The following is a 12,844-nucleotide window of genomic DNA, read 5'->3' on the forward strand; positions in this document are numbered from 1 at the left end:
AACTACTGAAGCCTGCGCGCTCTAGGGCCTGTGTGCCGTGACTACTGAGCCCGCATGCTGCATCTACTGAAGCCCGCGTGCCTAGAGCCCGTACTCTGTGACAAGAGAAGCCACCGCAATGAGAAGCCTGTGCACCACAATGAAGGGTGGCCCCCACTCACCACAACTAGAGGAAGCCTGCGCACAGCAACGAAGACCCAACGCAGCCAAAAATAAATTTAAAAAAATAATAATAAAAATAAATTAAAAAAAAACTGGCATTAAAAAAAAAAACCTTATACTACACTAGGTGACTTTTCCTATCACACAATAAAAATCAACCAGGATATGAGGGGAAATCAAGATGTGATCGAGATTATGAAAAACGAATTAATGTGTTACAAATGTACGACAACTTCACTGAAGGAAATGGGTAAGAAAGTAACTGACCGAAATCACTTTAAAACAGTGTTTTGTCTGGATACCATAAGATTAAAGACAAACAGTATATCCTAGTTGGTAATTTTGTTTCTCACAAGGCTGTAATTCAGCAATTCTGAAAGTAACTTACATGTATATTATGATTGAACAAATGAGTAAATAGATGGTAGACAGTTGAGAGCACAGTTTCTCACTCTCAGAGAAAGAAGTTACTGTATAAGTAAGTAAGTAAGAATGCTAGAATGCGCCCTGTAGTGTTGGGTTAGAGGTGGCGAGATCAACATGAACTAATGTTTAGTCATAGATAAAGAAATGCATATAGATATGTGTTTAGAAATGAGTTAACATACTTACTGTTTGCTTTAATACATGTCCACAAAAATCTCTGATATACTTCCTTCTAAGAATTTAATTTGCCTCCCTTTGTATACAGGCTGGACTTAGTAACTCACTTCCAAATAATAGAGAATGGAAAGGGAAAAGAGTAACCTTTCACTGGAGAAACTGGACAGACACTACCTTAACCAAATGATCAACTTTAACATCAAGTGTAATAACTCATGTTGATATCATGCACATCCTATGATGTCATGAGAAGGGCACTTCTATTATATTGTTCCCCCAAATCCATAGCCTTAGTCCAAACATGTGAAAATACTAGACAAGCTTAAACTGAGGGACATTCTACAAAATTCCTTAACACTATTCTTTAAAAGTATCATGAAATACAAGGAAAGACTGAGCTGTCACAAATTGGAAAAGATGTTACAAATAAAGAAAATACCTCCAGAAACAGAAAAAAAATCCAAACTTCTGAACCATCTTTACAAGTCTACTGTATATCTTGTATTATTTCAGAATAAAATTTTCAAAAAAAAGGAAAAATGGTTTCAGATAGTCTATAATGAAATACATATGTAAAGAGAAAGAGGAGCATCAAAATAAGAAAACCAAAACAATAAATGCTTGTCCCAGGCAATTACAAGTATAATCTTATCACAATACTAAACTACCTGTTGCCACAGTAATAGCAAACATGCAGAGGATTTTAATTTAGTATAGTAAGGAAACTAATACTGTATTTTAAAAATACATGTTTCTTCAGTGTTATCAGACTATTTGGTGTAATAGATTTGACACGGTCAATTCATTTATATTCATGTGATCATCACCTCTTTAAACACAGAAAAAGTAAGACTAGATCACTGACACACAAAAAACGTGTTGGCCTGTTTTCACAGCTAAATGCTAAACTTAGTAAAGTAGAATACATGGAAAGTATATTATGATATGAGATGCTCATTTTGATTTTATATGGTACTCAAAAGATAATTTTAAAACTAAAACACTATTCCTTATAAAATATTTTACTGAATAGTTTAAAACTGAGGCACAATTACTAGTATTGAAACAATGGAAAAATGTCAAATGCTTTATGTGAATGGGTTTTTAAAGGATTAGAAATATAGTTTAAAGCTTAGACATATGACAATACTTTAAAACATCATAGTATATAAATACCTGTGGGATAATAATTTTTATTAAATTTTCACTGAAAATGTATAAATTATATGTATAATCTAATTTTCTTTAGTAATTAATGACCTGTTTTTATTAATCGACTTCATTTTTTTATTGAAGTATAGTTGATTTACAATGTTGTATTAGTTTCGTGTGTACAGCACAGTGATTCAATTATATACATATATATATAATATATATTCTTTTTCAGATTCTTTTCCCTTATAGGTTACTATAAATTATTAAGCATAGTTCCCTGTGCTATATAGTAGGTCCTTGTTGGTTATCTATTTTATATATAGTAGTGTGTATATGTTAATCCCAAACTCCTAATTTATCCCTCACCCCCTTCCCCTTTAGTAAACATAAGTTTGTTTTCTATGTCCCCTTTAGTAACCATAAGTTTGTTTTCTATGTCTATGGGTCTGTTTTTGTTTTGTAAGTAAGTTCATTTGTATCTTTTTGTTTTTAGATTCCACATATAAGCAATATCATATAATATTTGTCTTTCTCTGTTTGGCTTACTTCACTTAATATGATAATCTCTGGGTCTACCCATGTTGCTGCAAATGGCACTGTTCTTTTTATGGCTGAGTAATATTCCATTATATATATATGTGTGTGTGTGTGTGTGTGTGTGTGTGTGTATACACACACACACACACACACACACACACACACACACCACATCTTCTTTATCCATCTGTAGGCAGGCATTTAGGTTGTGTCCATGTCTTAGTGCTGCAATGAACATTGGGATGCATGTATCTTTTCGAATTATAGTTTTCTCTGGGTATGTGCCCAGGAGTGCTTTTTTTTTTTAAATCATGTACCTTTAATATTTTTTTCTTTCTTTGTAACTAAATTATATGTGAAAGGATTACATATTAATTTTTTAAATATTTCCAGATACCTTTGGTTGACTGTTTTAAGTAGTTCTTAAATATTTCATATTAAAGATAAACTTAAAATATTTCTATAATGTTATATTTAAGATTAAAGTAAGTGTTGAATAGAAATTGGAAAACTATGAATACACACCCAAGATTTACTTAGTGGCAAAAAATAGATCAGTTTGTCTCACAGAATGTAATCTTTCTTAACACTAGAGCAGAATCAGTATTATTGACTTGAAACTCCATCATGAATATTGTTATGGGTTGAATTGTGTCTCCTCAAATTACATATGTTGAAATCCTAGTTCACAGTACCTCAGAATGTGACCTTATTTGCAGATGGAGTCACTGCAGATGTATTTAGTTAAGATGAGGTCATACTGGAGCAGGGTCGGCCCCTAATCCATTATGAATGATGTCCTTATAAACGAGAAATTTGGACACAGAGATGCATATAGGAAGAATGCCATGTGATCAGGGTGATACTTCTACAAGTCAAGGAATGACAAAGACTGCCAGCAAACCACCAAAATTCTAGGAGAGAGGCATGGAAAAGATTCTCACAGCCCTCAGAAGGCAGCAACCCTGTTGACACTTGATCTCTTCCAGCCTCCAGAGCTCAAAGATAATACATTTCTGTCATTTAAGCCACTCGATTTGTGGCAGTTTATTACAGCAGCCCTAGTAAACTAATACAGACATTTTCAGCCTTGCTCTGTTCCTGTGCCAAGGCTGAACAGGGCCCAAAATAGATTAGGAGACAACATTATCAGAAAGCTTGTTTTCAAAGAACAGTTGTTCAGTAGTCCCAGTATCCCAAATACCTTGAGCATCAATATTACCACAAAATTAACCCCACCACTACACTGAAAAGTCTATATGATAGGGCTTTTTTTTTTTTTTTAACAAGATTCTCAATTTTCATTCTGAATTTCCAAAGAAATGACATTCCCAATGGAACTCAATAATCTTAACAGAATACCAGACAGAACTCTTAGGGATATTCTTATCTCATCAAAAGGAGGGAAACACACCTCCTGAATTCTCATTTATTAGCAGAAATCTTAATGTGAAAAAATATATAAGCTTGAAACTCAAACTGTGTAATCCCATTGCTGTTTGTTTACAGTGCCTAATTCAATGTGACTACGTTTGGATATAGATACTAATTATGTACTCACCTTGGAATGTAGCCCTTAGAATCAACAATACCCATCATGTAAGTAAGCTGAACTGAAAATTTGAAGAAAGGCTTCCAAAACAATCAGTGGTAGCTAATTATGACATCGGTCTGTGACTGTCTGTATAAAATAGACTTTTATGATGCTAGAAATGTATGTTGAATGAAGGAATGGTGTCAAGAGGCAAGGAAAATACTCACATAGGATCTTCAATGTTACTCTTTCAATTATTTATCAAAGGCCTTGTGTATGTGTTACACAGATGCATTATGTATCAGCATTTGGGACCTGTAACCTTAGTTGTGTTAAAAAACGTATTTCTGTAATGTAGAGTACAAACTCTACTGTATTTTTTTTAAAATAGAATATTTTTCTTTGTTTTCTCTTGGCAGAATAAAGCAATAACCAGCTGGGGCCATGTATCAGGGATTGGCAATCTATGGACCACCACATGCTAAATTTGGGCCACTGTCTGTATGGTAATTAAAGGTTTGTTAGAATACAGCCACACCCATTTGCTTGTGTATTGTCTGTTTTCATGATACAACCACAGAGTTGCATAGTTACCACAGAGACTGTATGGCTTGAAAAGCCTAAAATATTTACTATCTGGTTCTTTACAGATAAAGTTTGCCAACCCCACTGTATGTTATAGCATCAATATTGATTCTCTTACTACACAGAGCCAATTTCTACCTCTGCTTTAAAGTCTGTGGTTAATAGAGCAGGATTTAAGTTCCATTAACTGATAAATTCTGACTAAGCAACATGTGTTGCTGTGTGACCCTGGTCAAATTACTTTTTTAAAATGTTCTTATCATTTGAAAATTGAGAAAAAAATATTTATGTATTACTTACACGGTCCTTATAAAAATTAAAATATTCATGCAAAACCATTTTGCAAGAAGTTGACACAGTAAATATTCATTAAATATTAGTTTTTATTAATCAAATATTAACTCAAATTCAATCTCCTTCATGAAGACTTCACTACCTAGTTTTACCTTCTAGAGCAGTTCTGTAATCCTTTTTTTTTAAATTAATTAGGTTATTTATTTATTTATTTTTGGCTGCATTGGGTCTTTGTTGCTGCGCATGGTCTTTCTCTAGTTGTGGCGAGCGGGGGCTACTCATCGTTGCAGTGTGCGGGCTTCTCATTGCGGTGGCTTCTCTCGCTGCGGAGCATGGGCTCTAGGCGCGCAGGCTTCCGTAATTGCGGTACGTGGGCGCTAGAGCACAGGCTCAGTAGTTGTGGTGCATGGGCTTAGCTGCGCTGCGGCATGTGGGATCTTCCCAGACCAGGGCTCAACCCATGTCCCCTGCATTGGCAGGGGGACTCCCAACCACTGTGCCACCAGGGAAGTCCCTGTAATCCTAACTTTTAAGCACGTAGTTTCTTTCTGATTGTTTCATTGCATTAATAATGACTTACTATGAAATTTTCTTTAAGGCATGATCCATGTTCACAAAAAATAAAAATAAAAATCCAAACTATCAAAAATAATTAATGGAAAGATGGTCAACCAGTGGAGTTTTAACCAGGAAAAATGTAAGAGGAAGATCTCTTAGTTACCTTAGCAATTAAAAAATGGTTGGTGTTATGTAACTGAAGTGACATATTTACTAACTTCTGTGATAGAACTTCCAAGGAGATTTTTTAAAAAGGCTGATAAAAAGTTAGGTTTATATGAAAAGAGAAGTTTACTGTGAAAAGTTTAGGCTATTGGTATAATTTGCATTGCAAAAATCTCCTATTTAAAAAATTCAATATTAAAAGCATGCTGTGATAAAATAATATATATTTTCTAATTAAGCAGCTTAAAAAACCAAACAGGAATCTGTATGTTAAGCTAGCTTAAAAATTGGCTACTCCACAACTATTTTTTAGCCTAATATTATGATCAAATGTTGAATACAGTAATAACGATGCAGTAATTATGTAGATTCTATAATTTTAATCAAAAACTGAAATGTCAGCAATGAAAACTAATGATACATGTAAACACTGATATAATACTGAATTTCCTGATTAAAATGTTAATATATCTGAAATATAAAATGTATCATTTAGACAAAAAAGTCAGTAAGGATGAAGATTTGAAAAACACTATCAATCACCTCAATTAATTGAAATTTGTAGGCAATCCACGAATGCTTGCCAGCATATACTTTTTTTTCCAAGAACACATTAACCATTAACCAAGATAGAATATATGCTTGATTATAAAATGAGTCTCAATAAAGTTAATGTTATTTCATTATACAGAGTATGTTCTTTTACAGTGACTGAACTAAAATTAAAATCAGTAATGTAATGTCTTCAGGTAAATCCCTGAATATCTGAAAATTAAGTAATACATTTCTAGATAAAATGTACAAATTCTTTGAAATAAAAATTTACAAAATGTATAAAGGAAGAAGTAAGAAATCTAAATAGTACTATGTCTACTAAATAAATTTATTTTTCATTTAAAAAGCTTCTCACAAAGAAAACTTCAGGTCTAATGGCTTCACTGATGAACTGTATTCAATTTGCAAAAGAGATACAATACTAAACTTATAAAACTCTTTAATATGCATAAGAAAATAAAACTTTCCTCAATTTATTTTTTTTCAAGCCAGCACAATTCTGATAATGATAATAGAGGCAAGAACATTTCCAGATGAGAAAATCAGACTAAAATCTCCCATGAACATATGAAAAATATTTATCAAAATATTAGCATGAATCCATCAATATAAAAATGAATAGTAAATCATGAACAAGAAATATTTATTCCAGGAAAGCAAATTTGGGTCTATATTTGAAAATAAAGCAATATATTTCATAACATTAGCAGCATAAAGGAGAAAAATCATAAGTCATATGATTATTTCAGCAGATATAGAAATGACATTAATAATTTTAACAATCATTCAGATAAAAACAAAATCTCTCAGCAAACAGCATGAGAAGGAAACTTCCTCAATCTGGAAAACAGTATCTATAAAAAAAAAAATCTATAACTATCACTGTGGTAGGCAGGACACTGCCCACTGAGATGCTCATCCTAATCCTTGGACCTTGTGAATGTTACCTAATATGGCAAAAGAGACCTTGCAAATGTAATTAAGACCAATTAAGACTTTGAGAGTCAAAGATTATCTTTGAGGGGACTTCCTTGGTGGCGCAGTGGTGAATCCACCTGCCAGTGCAGGGGACACGGGTTCGAGCCCTGGTCCGGAAAGATCCCACATACCACGGAGCAACTAAGCCCGTGTGCCACAACTACTGAGCCCGTGCTCTAGAGCCCTTGAGCCATAACTACTGAGCCTGCGTGCCACAACTACTGAAGCCCGTGCGCCTACAGCCCATGCTCCGCAACAAGAGAAGCCACCACAATGAGAAGCCTTGAGAAGACTGCACCCCACAATGAAGAGTAGCTCCCACTCACCGCAACTAGAGGAAGCCTGTGTGCAGCAATGAAGACCCAATGAAGCCAAAGAGTAAAAAAAAAAAAGAAAGATTATCTTGGATAAACTGAGTGAGACCAATCTAGAAACATGAATCCTTAAATGCAGAATGCTTTTCCTAGCTATAGTCAGAAAAAGAACCAGAGAAATGATGGCTTGTAAAGGACTTGAGCTGCCATTGCTGACTGTGAAGATGAAGGAAAGGGGCCAACAGTCAAGGAATGTGAGTTGCCTCCAAGCAAAAAATACAGCCTGTTGACACTTTGATATTAACCCAGTGAGATCTGTGCTGGGCTTCCAACCCTCAAAACTGCAAGATAATAAATTTGTGTAGTTATAAGCAACAAAAGTTTGTGATCATTTGTTCTGGCAGCAATAGAAAACAACTACAATCATCATCCATAAATGTAAACTACTGCATGCTTCTTCCCTATGTTCTGAAAAAAAGCAAGGATTTGTGCTCTCACCACTTCTATGCAATATTTTACTTAGATGCCATATTCACTGCCTTAAAGCAAGGGAAAGAAGTAAAATGCCTAATGTTTGAAAAGGAAGAGGAAAAATTATCAATATTTTCCTATGACACAATTGTGTACGTAGACATTCCTCATGAATGCCCCTCAAACTACCAGGCACTGTTGGAGGTAGTAAGTAAATTTAGAAAAGGTCAATATACAAACTCAATTTTATTTATATATAAACCAAACAACTGGGTAATGAACTTAAAGTAACATTCATTAACAATAGTATCACACAACTTGAAATAATTATGGATATATTTAATGAAACATATTCAAGACCTATATATGAAAAGGACAAGTTATTGTTGAGAGATATTTAAAAAGACCAAAGTAAATGGAAAGCTATAGCATATTCTCTGACTCAAAGCCTCAATATTTTTAAGATATCAATTCTTCACAAAATAATTGATAGATTCAACAAAATCCCAATCAAAACTTTAACAGGGTTTTAAAATAAATATTACCAGAAACTTTTAAAGTCTATATGGAAATGCAAAGGGCCTAACACGACATCTGATGTCTTACACTGCCTCTTTTCAAGAATTATTGTGATGCTAGAGTAATCGGAGAGTGTGGCATTGATGTCAGAATTAAAAATAGGTTAATGGAACTGAATAGACAATCCAGAGATGGATCAGCATTTGTACAGTCAGTTGTGAGACAGAGCACAAAAAGCACTAACCTTAATACAAAACAGCAAAAAAATTTCAAATCAGACTATATCAAATTTTAAAACTTCTCATCATTACAGATACTGTTAAAAAAAGGCACACCTTGGGAAAATATTTGCTGTACCTCTATCAGACTATATATAGCAAAGGATGTGAATAGATACTTCCCAGAAGCAGATATATGAATACCAAGTAGGCACATGAAACAGTGCTCAATAGCGTTCATCATCAGGGAAGTGTAAGTTAAAACGCAATGAGATATAATTATATACATTGTAGAATGGCTAAAATTATTTTAGAAAACAACTGACAACACTAAATGTCAGTGAGGATGTGGGGCACCCAGAACTCTCATACACTGCTGGTGAGAATGCAAAATGTTTGCATATTTTCCCACTTGGGAAAAGGTTTGGAAGATTTTTTTGTAAGTTTTAAAAATATACATAACCTAGGGCTTCCCTGGTGGCACAGTGGTTGAGAGTCCGCCTGCCCATGCAGGGGACACGGGTTCGTGCCCCGGTCCGAGAAGATCCCACATGCCGCGGAGCGGCTGGGCCCGTGAGCCATGGCCGCTGAGCCTGCGCGTCCGGAGCCTGTGCTCCGCAACGGGAGAGGCCACAACAGTGAGAGGCCCGCGTACCGCAAAAAAACAAAACAAAACAAAAAACAAACCTAAAACATAGCCATTAACTCGTAGGTATGTACCCAATAAAAATGAAAATATATGTTCCCAACATGTACAAAAGAATAAATACCATCTCTATTCCTAATAGTCACAATCTGGCAACAATACAATTATCTATCAAGAGGCATGGATAAGTAGTTTTTTTTTAATAAATGAAAAGGAATGAACAATGGATATATAGAGCATCATGAATGAGTCTCAAAGACACTATGTACAGAGAAAGAACACAGACACACACACACGCCCATGCACGTAAATCTACTTTGAGAAGAATGAGAAAAATGGTTTCCTTTGGGTGAAAGGAGGGAGGTGAGTATCATCACCTGGTATCATCACGGATCTTTCTTTGTTGATAGAAATATTTGTTGATGAGGGTATGGATTACACTGGTATGTGCATTTTTCCAAACTCTGAGCTATGTATTTAAGATCTGTGCATTCCATTATTTGTAATTATACTTCATTTTTTAAATATGAAAAATTATATCACTGTAAATGATATTAATTCCTGTGGCTGACTGGAACTTCTAGGAAAGCAGTAATTTCCATTTCTCATCCAGGTTTGGTGACACTTGACAGAATACTGGGGAGGACCCACCCTATGCCTCCTTGTTTCTTGGGGTAGGCTTGGATGCTGCTCCCTGTTTGATATTTTCCTCCTTTAGGCCCCTCCGTTGATGAAGATAAGAGGGAACCAGTAAGTAATTGATATACTTAATGTTGTTGTACCCTTTTCCCCAGTATTAATTGGGCCAATATTACTTTCACTTCTGTATCATCATACTGACATCTCTTCCAGTTGCCTTCCTGTTGTCCCTCTGCTCATATCTTTTTGACAAGAAAAAGTTAATGTTCAATTTCCATGAAAGTTCTTTATACTTTTACGATCTGCTAAGAGTCCACCTCCAGCACTTTCCCTACCCCACGGTGCCACACAGACCCATTATACTTCTAGAGACATTAATCCACGGATCATGATATACAAATATCAGGATACTTTATAATTTACAAAGACATGTTCATACTTTACTATCTTATTTTACTTCTATAGCAACATAGGCATTGCTTTAATGAATTAAGAAATAGTTTCTCACAAGTTTGTGCCAAATTCAGAAAAGTAGTAAGCACAAGATCCCAGGTTTGAATGAATCTGGGGACAATGGGAAAAGGTAAAAGATAAACCTTTACTTCTGATAGAAAAAGTGTCCTCCTCAGCAAAAAGTCAAAGAACTAGGCTTCCCTGGTGGCGCAGTGGTTGAGAGTCCGCCTGCCGATGCAGGGGACACGGGCTCGTGCCCCGGTCCGGGAAGATCCCACATGCCGCGGAGCGGCTGGGCCCGTGAGCCATGGCCGCTGAGCCTGCGCGTCCGGAGCCTGTGCTCCGCAACGGGAGAGGCCACAACAGTGAGATGCCCGCATACCGCAAAAAAAAAAAAAAAAAAAAAAAGCCTAAAAACGCTCTATGCTGGCAAATACAATGAGTATTTGTGGTTATCCCCGGAGTCAGTCAATTACAAAGGATGATTAAATCCAGTTATGTAATCCCATAGCACAGGCAAATTACATTTTGATCCTAATCTCAGAGCAGACTTTAAACCTGTGTTTTCCCCTCGATCTCCTGAAATTATTCAATTTGGCTCAACAACCCGACCTTTATACCCAAAATCACATCTCATATACTCTCTCTGCCTCATCATTTATTTCTCCATTTTAAAATATTTTTTTTCACATAATACCTTTAGCTTTGGACAACAAACACCCTTACTCAAGTCAGCCCTGTCACAGTGACTTTGCAGCAAGTACATAAAACCCTCTTTCTTTCTGATGACTAGATTACTTGAAAAGTGTACTAACTTGAATTTTTAAAACAATCAGTTCCAGCTTACCAATTAAAAAATTTGTCTCATTTATTCATCATATTCTGTGATACGGAATTAAAGTTTCGTTCAGAATATTATCTCTATCTCAACTTGGGGAGTCAAGGATTGTAGTTTTCTGTAAATTTTCATACAGAAAGCTAGGGTATGCCAAAAGATGAAATGTAGTACTGGGGTAAGAGAAGCCTAAATGTGACAAATATGATTTGTGTTAGTTCTTAACAACAGAAAGAAGAATACAGGAAGAGTACTTTACCTGACCAATTACATTCTATGACTGATTTTATTCTTAATTTCCCTACCTGAAAAATTAGGAAGCTGAATATTTAGATGACCTGTAAAGACCATTTCAATTTAAAAAATACATATAATTCAATTTCATGTAATTCTTTACTTTCGCTCTATTGATAAGCACATGAACAAGCTACTACCCTTACTCATCTGTTACTTGGAGTTGATCTTCCTTTTCTTAGTTAAGCTAACAACTCTATTGAGAAGATGAAAGCTTGGTACAGTTATATAAATTCATGCATAAAAATGGGATTATGGGTAGTACACACTCTGGGGAAACCTGAAATTATAAAATCTGTATATGTAATGTATCATGAGAGTGCATCAAATGAGACTTTAAACTTTTTCTTGAAATTGAAAATTATTAATAAGTTCCATAGTGGTTTACAGAAAAATCTATTAGAATTTCCTTTTCATTTCTATAAATTATATTTATGGCAGGTCAGTATTCCTGTCTGTTAGTTTGTCTTGGTTATTGTTGTTTTTGCTGTTTAAACATTATATTCTTGGAGATCCAATCATGATTTGGCTATATAGTCATGTTTGTGTAATTTTGTTACTAGCGTTAAGTACAGGTTCCCCTATGAAAACTTTCATAAGCCAAATGGTGTAAAGTGAAGAAGCAGTACCTTAGCACAGACATATGTTGCTAACAGATGCACAAGATAAATCAAGATAAGGCACAGATGCTCACAAACACAGTTCAAAACTGTGGAGGCTTGATTCTGAGATGCTGAGTGTATATAACGAATATTCTCTTACTTGCCACTTGATGACATAGTTGTTTTTGAGAGTTCCCATCATTTCTGCTTCATAAGCATATTTAAATTGGATACATTGTTTTCTTTCATTTCCTTTACTTCATATATATCATGTGAATTATTAAATTTCCTTTAAAAAGTTTCAAAATTTATTATGTGTGTAGCTTCTGAGTATAATGTAGGAGGCTACAGCTAATGTTTAATGTGTTAAATAGGAAACACAGAGTCAAAATAGGTGAAAGACAATTTCAACCGAGAACTAGATTCTATTTTTTAAAAATTAAATGAGTGAGAGTGACAAGACGGTGGAGTAGGAGACCCCCAGTCTCCATCCCTCCACAGAGAACAATAACTAGACAGCTATCCATGAACAAAACTAGCTCTGGGAAAGCTGAGTCCACTTTAAAAGTTTCAGCAATAAAATGAGCAAAAAACCTGGAAAGGACTGTACAAAATGAGTAGAAAGAACAGTTTAATTTTGCCTGCCCCAGACCAGCACTCTTGCATCAGACAAGCACTGTTCCTCATCAAGAGCTCCCCAGCCTGAAAGAGTTCCCCTCACGAAGAA

General features: G+C 35.1%; 2 long non-coding RNA genes across 2 annotated transcripts in view; one reads left to right on the forward strand and one right to left on the reverse strand.

Annotated features, from left to right (window-relative positions):
* The window catches only part of LOC141275778 (uncharacterized), a 28,134-nt gene extending 23,635 nt beyond the window's left edge, over positions 1 to 4,499 (forward strand). The window contains exons 2-3 of the long non-coding RNA XR_012324070.1: positions 3,967 to 4,056; positions 4,411 to 4,499. This is a non-coding gene — a long non-coding RNA (uncharacterized lncRNA). The remainder of the gene's footprint in view (positions 1 to 3,966; positions 4,057 to 4,410) is intronic.
* Positions 1 to 12,844, reverse strand: part of LOC141275853 (uncharacterized) — a 205,814-nt gene that overhangs the window by 100,099 nt on the left and 92,871 nt on the right. The window lies entirely within an intron of this gene.

Source organism: Tursiops truncatus, chromosome 11 (assembly GCF_011762595.2).
Source record: "Tursiops truncatus isolate mTurTru1 chromosome 11, mTurTru1.mat.Y, whole genome shotgun sequence".
NCBI lineage: Eukaryota > Metazoa > Chordata > Mammalia > Artiodactyla > Delphinidae > Tursiops > Tursiops truncatus.